Below are 13,285 nucleotides of genomic sequence, written 5' to 3' on the forward strand. Positions count from 1 at the left end.
GATCAAGCCCTTCATCGGGTTCTTTGCTTGGCGGGGAGCCTGCTTCCCCCCTCTCTCTCTGCCTACCTCTTGCTTGTGATCTCTCTGTGTGTCAAATAAATAAATAAAATCCTAAAAAAAAAAAAAAAAAAAAAAAGCATCATCCACAAAAATCATGAAACAGCAGAAAGGAAGTTTTTGCAGCTCAAAGTTACAACCCCTCCCAGGGTTCCTATTCGTGAATTTTCATACAGGAAAGATGCAGCACAGAGCAGCACAGAGCACCCATTAGGAGACGTGAGCGCGCTGTTCTGAGAAATCGCAGAGCGCGGGAACACATCAGGCCTCCCAGGACCGGAGTCTGCCGCTCCCGACGCTCTGCTGTGCGTCTTGCAAGAGGCATGTGTGTGTTTGGGGGCCTCACTCTGTCTGGTTCTGGAGAGAGCGCCCACCTCCCCCAGGACGTGACCCTCCCCTTCCCCTCTCTGTGGGGTCCAGTGTTGGGGGAGGGGGTGGGTCTGGGCCCTCCCCTGGGCATTTGCCCGAGGACCGTGCAGGAGCGTCTTGCTTCCTCTGCTAAATCGGAGGCTTGTCCATCATGCGTCCCTGCCCCGGACACGCGCCTCGGCGGCGAGTGGCCGAGACAGCCCACGGGGAGAAGCAGGGTGGGAAGAGAAGAGCAGGAGCAGAGAGACCCGCAGGAACCCGGGGCAAGCCCGAGTATCGGGACGCACCCAGAGCCTTCTTGGTTGGGACGTCCACTTGGTGGCTCGGCTCTGTCCGAGCTCAGTTTCTGTCCCCTCCGTCAACGCGAGACCGTGTTTTCATTTCAACTTCCTGTCGCACGTTTGTAAAACTCGCCGACGTTCTAGGCCAGAAACAGTATCAAAGTCCCCGCATGGACACCCTGTGGGCCCCCTTCTCGGGTCACGATGCAACAGGACAGGAGGGTGTTGCGGGGGCGCAGTGCGGGGAAAGACCGAGCGGACACATTGCAAGTGCAGACGCAGGCACGTTCCGACCTATGTGGAGCCCAAGGGATGCTCCAGGTCAAGGCCTACGTGAGATTAGGCCGCAGGCGGTGAAGTGGCCCGGGCTGGAAGACCGGGGCCACCACGTGCTGGTGACGATTTGGGGGAGGCGGGAGCCCCACACACCGCCGGGGAGCAGGTTGGGCATCAGGTCAGCAGTCGCTTAAAAGTGACATGAACACTTACCATAGGACCCTGAAATCCCCCAGGTACCTCCCGGAGAGAACTGGAAATAGACGTCCGCCCAAAACTGTCCCCGGACGCTCAGGACAGCGACCCTCCTGATGGCCCCAGAGCGGAGTCAGCCCAGGCGCCCGTCAAGGGGGTAAACGGATAAACAAGTTTGGGGACAGCCACAGAGATGGCGGCTGGGGACGGAAGGGAAGGGGCGGCTGGTGACGGCGACGGCGGGGTCCCTCTCAGACGGCTCTGCTCCGCAGAAGAAGCCGGACGCAGCGTGACAGCCTATACGCTTCCACTTCTACGAAATCTAGAAAAGGCAAAACTTACAGACCTGAGCCACGGGTTGGGGTCCTGGCGTCCTGCCTCTCTGTCCCAGGGGTTTCTTTGGGCCTTTCTCATGGGACGGGCCTTGGAACAGAATGTCTTATCACGGCAAAGAAAGTTATAAAACTTTTTCGCCCCCTGTTTTAAAGGTTTTATTTATTTTTGCTAGAGAGAGAGAGAGAGAGTATGCACCGTGGAGAGGGGCAGAGGGAGAGGGAGAAGCAGGCTCTCCACCGAGTAGGGAGCCCAGTGCGGGGCTGGATCCAAGGCCCTGGGATCATGGCCCGAGCCGAAGGCAACACTCCACTGACTGAGCCCCCCAGGCGTCCTGATTTTTTTTCTTGTCATGGGTGGACGGATATGTTAAGTTCTAAAAAAAAAAAAAAAACCAAATTTTGAAACTAAGTACCCCACACGATTCCATGTTTGTGAACTAGATCTATGTACACAAAAGTCTGGAAATACGCTCGTCCAACTGCTGCTTACTTAAAACAATAGTGTCTCGCTCCATGAGTGTGTCTTGCTTCCATGATGGAAACCTACAGAAGGTGTTTGTGAGCAGCCCGGGGACCCGCCAGTCTGGGCTCCTCCTCCTCATCTTCGATATCTAAACCTTAATTATGGCAGTGGTCGCACGGCTGCATACCTTTCCCCAGACTGATAAAACTAACTGTAAACGGGTGTGCTTTATTGTGTGGAAACTGTACCCCTAAAAGTGGAAAATTAGCAGAAGCAGAGAGATCCGTATCCAAGGTCTGTGGTGTGTGGGGACAGTGTCCCAGTTGTGAGGTCACACCCTGCCAGGGGTCACCTCCGGAGACGCCGGACGCCACCAGGAGCAGAAGAGGCATGGAAGGGTCCTCCCCTAGAGCCTTCAGAAGGCACGTGGCCCCACCAATGCCTTGATTTCAGGGTTCTGGTGTCCGGAACCCCGAGGGACTAATGTCCCGTTGTTTGTAGTCCTTGGCTACGGCAGCCCCGGGAGGCTCACACGGAGGGTTCTGACCGTCTGAGGGTAGTGATGTCGGGATCGGTGGAAGGTAGGCATCGCCCATAGGACGTGTTAGATTAATTGATAATCCTTTAGGGGAAAAATAATAAAGTCGCACTCCTTACGCCAACACAAAAGTAAAAAGAAATCAGATGGACAAGAGGCTGAATTGTAAACTCTGTGCCCAGGAGCTGTCCCTCCTCGCCCGCCAGCCCTGACAGCCCCTGGTCTACTTTGTGCGTCCATTCTGGACGTGTCCTGTAAGTGCAGCCACACAGCGCGGGGCCGGGTGCCTGGCTTCCTCCACTCAGCGTCCACTCATGTTCCTTTGCATCGGAGCTGCGGTTCCGAGAGCGGGATGTTTCTGGGGCGCCTCGGTGACTCAGTCGGTGAAGCGTCTGACTCTGGATCCTGGCTCAGGTCATGACTTCGGGGGTGGTGACACCGAGCGGTGGGATAATTCTGAAGCTGCGCTTGTTGTCATCCCTTGACACCCGTGGAAGACAGGTCAGCGGGGGCTGGTTCCCCACGAGGGCTCCTGCGTGCGCCTGCTTTCTCTCTATCCAACTCCGTCTGCTGTTCTGGACGTGGGGGCCTACCCAGCTCCCGGCCTCTGGATGGACGCCCCCAGGAAGGAGGGGCGCTGCCATGCGGACTCTGGGTGTCCAGCAGGTGTGGGTCTGGGCCCCCGGCCGGTAGGAGATGCTGATATTATGTGTCTGCTCCCAGAACAGCCTGAGTCGTAGAGCAGAGGCCAAGAGTGGGGTGTAGTGAGGAAATGTCGGAGAGTAGGACAGAGAGAAGAGAAGCCGCACGTGTGGGGTCACAGGCCTTCCATCCCAACAGAGACGCTTGCAGGCAGATGAAGAGGCTTTCTTCTCTCTCTCTCTACCCCAGGGAAGAGGGTCTTTTGCCCAGGAACTGGCCACACAGGCGTCGCCCAGCAATGATGGCGAGGTGTCCATTCCCTGAGGTGAGTGCAGGAGCGGATCGGGGCGCCCCGCCTCTGCCTCCTGCGGAAGGTCCCCCTTAGTCGCGGAGGTGGCGGGGGGGTACAGGCGGCCGTCATCCCGGTCTCTCTGGGACTGATTCCGTCCCGGTTTTTCTTCTGCTGGAGTGGGTTGACTTGTGTTTCCCGTGTGAATTTAATCTTATTTGGAGAAAGGGTCTTTGCAGATGTACTTATGGCCAGGATCTCAAGGTGGGATCCCCCCAGGTAATTAGGGCCACCCCAACTGCCATGACAGCCGGTCCTTCTCTGAGGAAGATTTGAGACGGGCACAGGGAGAAAGGCCACGTGAGGATGGGGACAGAGACCGGGATATGTCTGCAGGTCAAGGGATGCGCCAAGGGCCCCGGGACAGCGGCCAGCAGCTGTGAGGAGCAAGGACAGCATCTCTCTGTGGGTTTCCAGAAAGAACCAAAGCTTCTGACGTCTCGGTTTCAGACCTCTGGTCCCCAGAACGGGGAGAGAATGCCCCTCATAAAGCCCTCCAAATTGTGGTAGGGACTTACCCCCGCCTAGGACACGTGGCTGCCCCGTATAAGGGATTTTCAGTGCGAAAGCCGGGAGAATCCCCAGCACAGCAGGAAAGCTGGTCAACCCGGCCTTTGTAACTCGAGTCAAAACCATGAGCTCGCTCCGGTTCCCACGGCATTTGGGGTTTCTCTGGGTCACGACTGGTAACTTTCTACGTTACGATTCCTGCCCGGTCTGTCCCTCGATGTCAGCGTTCTCTAGTATTCGGGGCCTTCTGGCTCAGTGGACCGTTGATACCAGGGGCTAGGAAAAGGCAGGGGGTGCCCGTGGCCTTCTCGGCAGCCCTGTGTGTCCTTGGGGGTGTGCTAACCCCCCCCACATCTCCGCTTCCCGTCCTCTGGAAAGAGGAGATGCCCCCACCTCGCCCTCAGACAGCCCACGGGTGTCCCGGCTTCCGGTGGAACCATGCTGCTGAAGGCCAAACTGCCAAGGGGCCCTCCCCTTCCCGCGGCTTGGACCCGAGCCGGGAGACACCAGTGGGCTCACCGAGGAAACTGCCACGTCTGGGTGACAGCAGGAGTCTGGAAGCTTCATCCGTGGGGAGTATCTCCTGGTTTCCTTTTTCCTCTGTTTCTCCGTTTCCCCCTGGACCGAACCAGAGAACTCCATCCCCAACACCTGCGGACCCTGTTTTCCTGGTTATGGATACAGGTGCCTGTGGGGGGCTGCGGTAGTCACCCCGGAGCACAGCCGTGGGCGCCTCTTTCTCCCTGACCCCATTGGGGCGGGCCCCGCTGCCGTAAAGGAAAAGTCAGGATTGTCTTGCCAGCCCGGGAGCCTTGCCTGGGTTCACCCTGAGCCCTCCTGCCTTCCACTGCAGTCAGTCGCGGGGAGCCTCTTCCCAGGTGCTGGGTGCGGCGCGGGAGCCCCCCAGAGCCCTCCCCTCAGTCTTCGGCAACTCAGAGCCCTGGGGCTGGAGACGTCGCGGGCCTTGGAGGTGGTTTCTGGAAACACACGTAAAGCTTCCTCGGACCTCACAATTTCTGGAGTGCAAGTATTTAGAAATGTCTCCCGCCCCAAAGCTGGGGTGCCCAGGTGCCAGCGGGGAGAGGGAAGACAGAGGCGTTGGGGAGGGGCTGCGGACAGCCTCCGAGCGGGGACCCCTGGGCTCAGGGAGGGGCCGGGAGATAAGCTTTCTTTTCTTTTTTTAAAGATTTATTTATCCATTTTATTACTTTTTGTTACTTTAAAAATATGTTATTTATTTATTTGCCCTAAATTTATTTATATGAGAGCACACAAGCAGGGGGAGCGGCAGGCGGACGGAGAAGCAGGCTCCCCGCTGAGCCGAGAGCCCGATGCAGGGCTCGATCCCAGGACCCTGAGATCACGACCTGAGCCAAAATCCGGAGTTGGACCCTCAACCGACTGAGCCTCAGAGGTGCCCCAAGATAAATTTCTCCAAGAGGCCGGTCTTCTATTTCCCTCACCTACTGCGTTGTCCACATACGTGACAATAATACATGCTCACAGTCAACAAATATATTTATACTTTGTGTTTTCATATATCTATATTTAAGATAGTTTAAGAATGCTTTTGTATAGCGCGCTCTCCATATATGTAAAACATCCGTTCCCGGGAAAAGTAATTCTTAAAGTTGAGCTCTAACTCACATTCGATCAAGGGTACAGATCGGAAGGAACTAGCTCGGCGTATTTTCACGTCCGTTGCTGGCTGCGTAGCCACCGCGCTGAGACGCACAGTGGTATGGAGCAGGCCTTCTCCAGCCCCCGGAGCTCGCCTCTGTTCTCACGGGCAACCCCGCAGACTGGCCGGCCCGTTGTAGAAACCTGTGTGAATGGGATTGTACAGAATGTGCTCCTTTCTGTCTGCCGTCATCTGTCAGGTTTGGAGAACTCACCTGGTTCCCGCGTGGTAGTATTCCATTGAGTGTCTACACCACGGATCGGCTCCTTGCTTTGTCGACGGGACCTGGCTAGTGTCACGTCGGAGACAGCACAGGTGGCACTGCGGTGAGCTCCACACAGGAAGCAGGTGTGCGAGGACACAGGAGACACTTTCCGGATGTGAGATCTGGGGGTCGGAGGGTAGCAGAAGCCAGCCGCTCCTCCCGAAACCCTGACCGACGGGCGGCCGGAGAAATCAAGACCCCGTATTTGGAAGGCACGGGTCATATCTACGGCACAACAGGTAGGTGGTTTTGAGACTCCGATGCTCAACCCCATCATTCCTTTGCTTACAGACGCACCGTGTCAACACGAAACATTTGTTTGCTTTTGGTAACCGCTTTAGAATAAAACCCCCAGCACCAGAAGGCACCATCGTACTTGTGAGAGCAAGCCTCGCCCCATGATGCCGTGTCACCTGCTATTGTGTTGAGGAGAGGGTAGAGGTGGGGAGGAGTGTGGGGGAGCAGGTGGTAGGGTTGAAGAGGGGCGTGCGGGGGGGAGGGGGAGCCCAGAGGATTCATGATAAATATGGAGACCCAGTTACTGGAGCAAGACCTGTGTGGACCACGTCCGTTGGCTCCTGCCGTGCTTGTTGGCAGGCAGGTAAGTTTGGGGGCAAGGATGGGGCCTCCCCAGGACAAAAGAGAAGGGCAGGGGGTGGCGGCCAGGATGACAATGGGGAGCACTGCTGTCCCCTTCCCAAAGTCTTCGAGGTCTTGTTCTGCGCTGGGCTGGCCGGGGCTTGGGGGCAGATGCTGCCCGTACCCCGTGTTTCAGGCCGAGGATCTTTAATGACATTTTCCTCTTCTCTTTCCTGTGAAGAGTGGCTTCCCCCTCCGGCTTCAGGTGACTTTGTGATTTGAACCTGGACACGCCGACGCCTCTTCCCACAGCCCCTCGTGCATCCTTCCAACTAGCTCTCTGGCTCTGTGCTCCCTCAACGCCCCTTACTCATCCCCTGAACAACGAGCGGTTTCTACATAATCTGAGGAAAGGATCTTAAGGTCCAGGTGACCAGAGCTTGAAACCTGAATGTCTGGGTGGCTAAGTGGGCGGCGTTAGGCACCCCGGACCCTCCTTACCCATGCATCTCCTCGTGTGTGTCTGTGTGTGTGTGCACGCGCAGGGTCACAGGATTCTCTGCGCCCACAGTCCCTTTGTCCTGAACGTACACCACAGACCCTGCCCCGAAAAGCCAAACCACCAAAGCCGTGTTACATGTCAAGCCCTGAGCACCTGCTAGGGGACTGGGGGTGGGGGATGGGGTGGGCTGGACGCCAGGGGCACGCCGCCAAATAAGACAGGGTCGCTGCCTTCAAGGAACGTCGCCCGACTCCCAAACTGGCAGATGTCCTTTGACATCCAGATGTGACGCTTGGCCAATGCAGAGCCCAGGGGGCGGGGGTAGGTTTTTTTTTTTAATTTAAATTGGGATGAGATGTACATAGCATAAAGCCACGAGGCACATTCACACTGTACTACAACCATCACTGGGTGTTTCATCCTCGCAAACTGACAGTGACCCCGTGAAACACCAGCTCCCGGCCCCAGCCCCGGTCCCAGGCCACCTCTCGGCGACCCTGGGGAACCCCGCACAAGGGGAATCCGAGAGGATCTGTCCTTTTGCAACTGGCTGATCTCACCGAGCTCCGTGTCCTCCAGGCTCCTCCAGGTGTGGTCGGTGTCAGGGTGGGTCGGATCCCTGCGTGTGGACAGATGCCATATTGCATCTCCGTTCATCCCTTGATGGCCACCTGGGGTCCTATGACTGTTGGTGATGGTGCTTCTGTGGACACAGGAGGGTCACATACCAACTGGGCTTCTCAGTGTATTGAACTGTCAACACTCAATGCCAGGGAGGTTTCACCCTCCAGGAATATCCAGCGTCCAGCCTCTCGTGAGAAAGAAAGCTCCGTGGGCCACCCTGGGCTGCGGCCCTGTGTGCCAGTGACCGGCCGCGAGCAGCCCCTGGGCTGCGGCCCTGTGTGCCAGTGACCGGCCGCGAGCAGCCCCTTGGGCTGCGGCCCTGTGTGCCAGTGACCGGCCGCGAGCAGCCCCTTATCCCGGGACGGTGGCATCTGGACACAGACCAGAGGCTGACCGCTAGATGTTATCGTGCTTCCTTGTTGTTTTCCTTTTAGTCGAGTTAAGAAAAGAGCAAAATATTTCCATTACCTGCATCTCTATCAAACGTGAGAAACAGGGAACAAGTGGAAAGGTCTCCGTGTTTCGGGGAGAGACGAGCACTCCTGTTTCGGGGGGGGGGCTCTCTTTCATCCCCACCGAACAGGTCCCGTCTTGGTTCCTGCAGGGCATTTCAGTGGGCCTCTGGCTGGGGTTTCAAGGAGTTCTGGGTTCTGGGTGAGGCTCGGCTCCTCCTAGCGGGTCACTAAGTCATCTAAGTCATGATATCCTAATCATGGGTTTGGTTTCCAGTCAGCGAAATCCTAACCGTGGCCTCCGTGAACTTGGTAGGCACAGAAAGCAGGCAGGCCTGGCGGGTTGAGTGGCAGCCCCCGGGAAGACACGCACGAGTCCTGACTCCTTACCGCGGAACACGAGCCTTTACGGAGGAAGTCTGCTTGCAGAGGCAGTTAAGGGTCTGAGATGACATCATCCTGGGTTAACTATGTGGGTCCTAAGTCCAATGACAAGGGTCCTTCCAAGAGACGGACGAGGAGAAGGTACAGGCCGGAGGGGAGGCCACGTGACCACAGAGGCAGAGGCTGGCGTGAACCGCCACAAGCCTGCGGGTGCGGGCAGCCACAGGGAGCTGGAAGAGGAGGAAACCTTGGCAGGAAAGCAGAAAAGAACCTAAGTAGAAAACACTAATTGTTTAACGAAGTTGTAAGAGGAGCAACATTAAGAATCACGTGACCGAGAGGAGCCCCAAGCCAGAGACCCTTCAAGGCCGGCCCTCCCTCGCGGGTGCGTGCGGCAGGAGAAAGAACTCATCCCTGACCCACACGCCGCCCTTCCCACTGCCAGGGCCAGACACCATGGATTCTGGGCCCGCGGCCCTGCCCTAGCCTGCCCGTTTACCTGGGGTTTCACGCAAGACCCCGTCTTCCAGACGGCTTTTGTCTGCGGCATGGTTGGCTCAGAAAGGCTGGTTCTTGCGTTTGTTTTCCAGAATGAGTTCCTCCCAAGGGGCTGCTGGTCAAGAGAGCCCCTTCCCTAGTTAATTCCAGATGGGGACTATATTCAACCTGCGTATTTTTTGAGGAGGGGAGAGGTATCCGTGAAGGTGTTTTCTCTGCTTAAGAAACAGGCAATCTGATGATTGCTTCAACCTGATGATTAAAAAGGGTCATTCTGCCAAGTGAGCCAGCAGGAGGCACCCCACTGGGATGTGGCCCGGCAAAGACATTTTCCCCCTGCTCTAGTCAATGAAAGAGAAACTTTACTGAGGTCGCAGGGCCTCAGGGCTTGGGCAGAAGGTCACCCAGCAGGCAAAGGAAGAGCTTGTGGAGGGGCCTTATGTGACCTTTCTGGGGCGCCAGCTCTTGGTGTGGCCGCAGTTGACAGCTCCAGGGTGCCGGCGAGCAAAACACTTGCCGCAGATTGTCCGGTCGCAGCTGTATTTCCCGGGTCCACGGGGGAAGAACCAAGCGCAGGATGGACTCTTCTGGATTTTGTTGTCCGGCCGCGCAGCTGTCTTCCAGCCGTTTGCCTGCAAAAATCAGACGCAGCGGTCAGGCGGGTGCTCTCCTTGTCCCGGATGCTGGCTTTGTCCTTCTCAGTGGTGTCAGGGGCTCCATCTCTAGGGCGACGGTCTCGCCCATCAAGGTGGTCTTCTCTGGATCTGCCTCCCTGCGTCTGATCGTGGTACACGGAGGAGGACTTCATGCTTCTAAGAGGACTGACGCGCCGTATGGCCCGGAGAAAAGCTATAGTAAACCCAAGTTTGGGTTTGCACAGGAAGACCACGCACACCCCTCAAGGCTTCGTGGGGTAGCTCGGGCTGGCCCGGTGGACAGGCGCCTCTCCCGAGGGCTGGTTCGCCTCCCAGGACCCAGTCTGGGCTCCGAATCCCAGCCCCACCGGCCCAGCTCAGCAGACCTGGCCACTGTGTGGAAGCTGGCGGGTGTGGACAGGCTCTGGGCCTCCCCCTCCAGTACCGGGGATGCCTGCCCAGCGGGCGGGCCCAGACCCTCAAGGCAGCACCAGCACAGCCTTAAGAAGCCTGGTGCTCACGAGAGTGTCCCGACCACCTTGCTGAGCCTCTCTGATAGCGGACGGGGACTCAGCCAGGCTTCAGGGGTGTTGGGGGCACAGTGAAGCTGCCCCTCCTGGCTCCCCGCCTCCAGCCCAGCCTTCAGGTCCCTCACCGGCAGCACATTTATTCGCCAGTCGGAGGAGGAGCTCTGGGGAAGCCCGCTGAGCCGACCCTTCGTGCTGGGGAGGCTCCCCGGCTGAAACACAGACCCTGTTGCAGCCTCCCTGCTTTTTGTTTTGGTTTTCGATGGGGTCCTGGAATCTGTTTTTTCAAGAATTGTGCTAAAATACACACGACATGAAATTTACCATTTTAACTCTCTCAAGCGTGCAGTTCAGTAGCACTTGGTACAATCCGGAGGCTGTACCAGCGCCACTGCTCTCAGGGTCCTGGACTTTTTCATCTCCCCACAGGGAGCCTGTACTCACTGGGCCGTCGCCCACCACCCCCTGCCCCCACTCCCCCCAGCCCCGCAGCAGCCCTCCCCTGCTTTCTGCCTCCCGGGATTTGTCTATGCTGCACATGCCGAAGGAAAGAAATCCTATGACATGTGGCCTTTTGTGGCTGCTGTCTTTCCTTCAACAGGTTTCCAAGACCCATCCACGCAGCATGGGCAGGGGGAGGAGAAGGGGGCTGCTTCCCTCGTTTCTAGGCCACGTCGTGTCCTGCCGTGGGCACACACCACACTTCGGGGACCCCTGCTTCTGTCTATGCACGCGTCTTCTGGCTATTCCCACGTTTCGGTGATTCTCAAGAATGCCGCTCTGGATATGCATTCTCGGGGCACGTACAAGCCGTGGCATCGCTGGGTCACCCGTGCCTGCGCCTGTCGCCTGCAGAGGAAGGACCGGCCTGCTTTCCCTGTGGCTGCACCTGCTTCCTGGCCGCTGGCCTTGTGTGGGACTCTGGCAGCTGGCCATGCCACGTCTACAGAGACACCTGTCGCTTCTCTTTCTTTCTCTTGTTGAATTGCAATAGTCCTCCTTCGGGTGTGAGGTGGCATCTTGCGTGGTTTGGACTTGCATTTTCCAGGCGAATGTCCTCTCTGCGCTCTGGGTGACTTGCTTGTCACCAACACCCTCTCCGACTCTTGTGTCCAAAAGGAAGGGGAACTAGGTCAGCAGCCTCCAAGTTGCTTTGTCCATGGAGCCCCTGCAAGAATTTGGGAAAATGCCCTTTTGGCACCTTTTGAGGTCGGTACATACCGTGATTTTTTTTGTAATTAAGTTCACAAGGATGCAAAGGATGGGGTTTCTGGTGTGTTGTAAATACCAGCTTTTAAAAAATAAAACCGTTCCTCCCTCTATAGAAGGAAAACCTGGCATTCTGTCCCGCTTTCAAGGTCATGGAGCAAGTCCTGGCCTCAGTCACAGACAAACCGGACAAAGTCTGAGATAACCCCAAATCTTAGCGTCCCCTAATAAGAAAAACCTGTTTATTTCCTGCAAACCTCTGAGAATAAGAATTTTAGTCCTGACCTTTGCTCTTCCTGTCATGTGTCCTGACCGTGGGGTTAGCTTAATCACTGGAGAAAGTGGCTGCTGGAAACTTGGTTCTCTTGTGACTACTTTTTTTTTTTTTTGCCTTTTAAAAATGTGATAGTGTTTTTTGTTTGTCGAAATCCACTTCCCCTGCACTCTTTGCAAGAAAGGCTTCTCTTCTTTTTCTAAATGCAACTGCCTCCCATTTCCCTTGGGCAATTATTTTAATTATATCAAAGGAAATGTATACGACGTAGGATGTGACCCCGCAGTACCAAAAATGTGGACAAATTCTTCTTGGTTCTTTCCTCTTCCACCTGGGGTGGGGGCTTGTTTCCCTTCTTCTCCTGAATTTTATTTTTAATAAAAACACTTTTTGTTTGAAAGTAATTCACTAATCGCTCAAGCATGGTTTTCTGCAACAAGAACATGATTCAAATTTAACATGTGTAATTTCCAGCAGCTCTAAGACTCTTGGTATTAAAAAAAATTATTCTGGATTGAGTAATGCAATTAATCAATGACCAAACCAACGTAAGTATATTAAATCGTGATATATATTTATGATATATGTAATATGTAATATATAATATTATATATAATATATGTAAATGTAATGTATATGAAAGTTAAAATGTTGAACTGCATCTCTTAACAAAATGGGCGGGGCTGCATGTTTCAAATGGTTCATGTGTCTTTGGATGAATATTATTTATTTTCCAGAGACTTGGTTCATTCCTGTTTTTCATTTATTAGTGTCGTCTATGGGAAAACTTGTTTATATAAATTCACACATGAATTTTTGAGTTTTGCTAAGGCTATGTCCCTCCTCTTTCTGAACTATTTAAAAAAAAAATGTTTTAAAATATTTTATTTATTTGTTTGACAGAGAGATCCCAAGCAGGCAGAGGCAGGCAGAGAGAGGGAGAGAAGCAGGCTCCTCGCTGAGCAGGGAGTCCTACTGGGGCTCAATCCCAGGACCCCGGATCATGACCTGAGCCGAAGGCAGAGGCTTCACCGACTGAGCCCCTTTCTGAACCTCTTTGGAGAGTTAAGTCAAAAGCCACGCAGTCATTTAGCACCAAAAACAAAATTTTAAAAACCGGCGGGGTTAGGTTCTCCTGCGGATGAGCGAGATTCCGGACGCTCTCTGCGCTCCCGTCTGAGAGGGGCCCTGGTCCCTCCCTGGTCCCCAGGTCCCCCTCCGTCGCGGTCCCGAGGCTCAGCCCCCCGCGGTCCTCGCAGGGCAAGCGGCCAGCGCCCGGACACCCTCGGACACGCCCGCGGCGCTTTGGCCGCGCCTGCCGGGGTCCCGCGGGTGGCAGGTGTCTGGGCGCTCGGGCTGGGACTGGCGGGGGCGGGTCCGCGGCGGCCGCGGTGACCTTCCAGGTGAGGGGGGCATGCCTAGGAGGGCGCCCGTCCCCTGAGGGACCAGAAGGTGGACGCGCGCCGAGGCTCACAAAGGGGAGGGGTGCGCCAGCTCGCTGCGCGTGCGCGGACCCGGCCGCGACCCTCCGCGGGCTGTGCCGGCGAGTGTAGACGCGGAGCTGCGGGTGTCCGGGCCCGAGTGGGCTCAGGGCGGGTGGTGTGTGTTGTGTGTGTTGTGCGAGTGTTTACAGCTGGCCT

Source organism: Mustela putorius, unplaced genomic scaffold (assembly GCF_011764305.1).
Source record: "Mustela putorius furo isolate JIRA1106 unplaced genomic scaffold, ASM1176430v1.1 tig00000873_pilon_pilon_pilon, whole genome shotgun sequence".
NCBI lineage: Eukaryota > Metazoa > Chordata > Mammalia > Carnivora > Mustelidae > Mustela > Mustela putorius.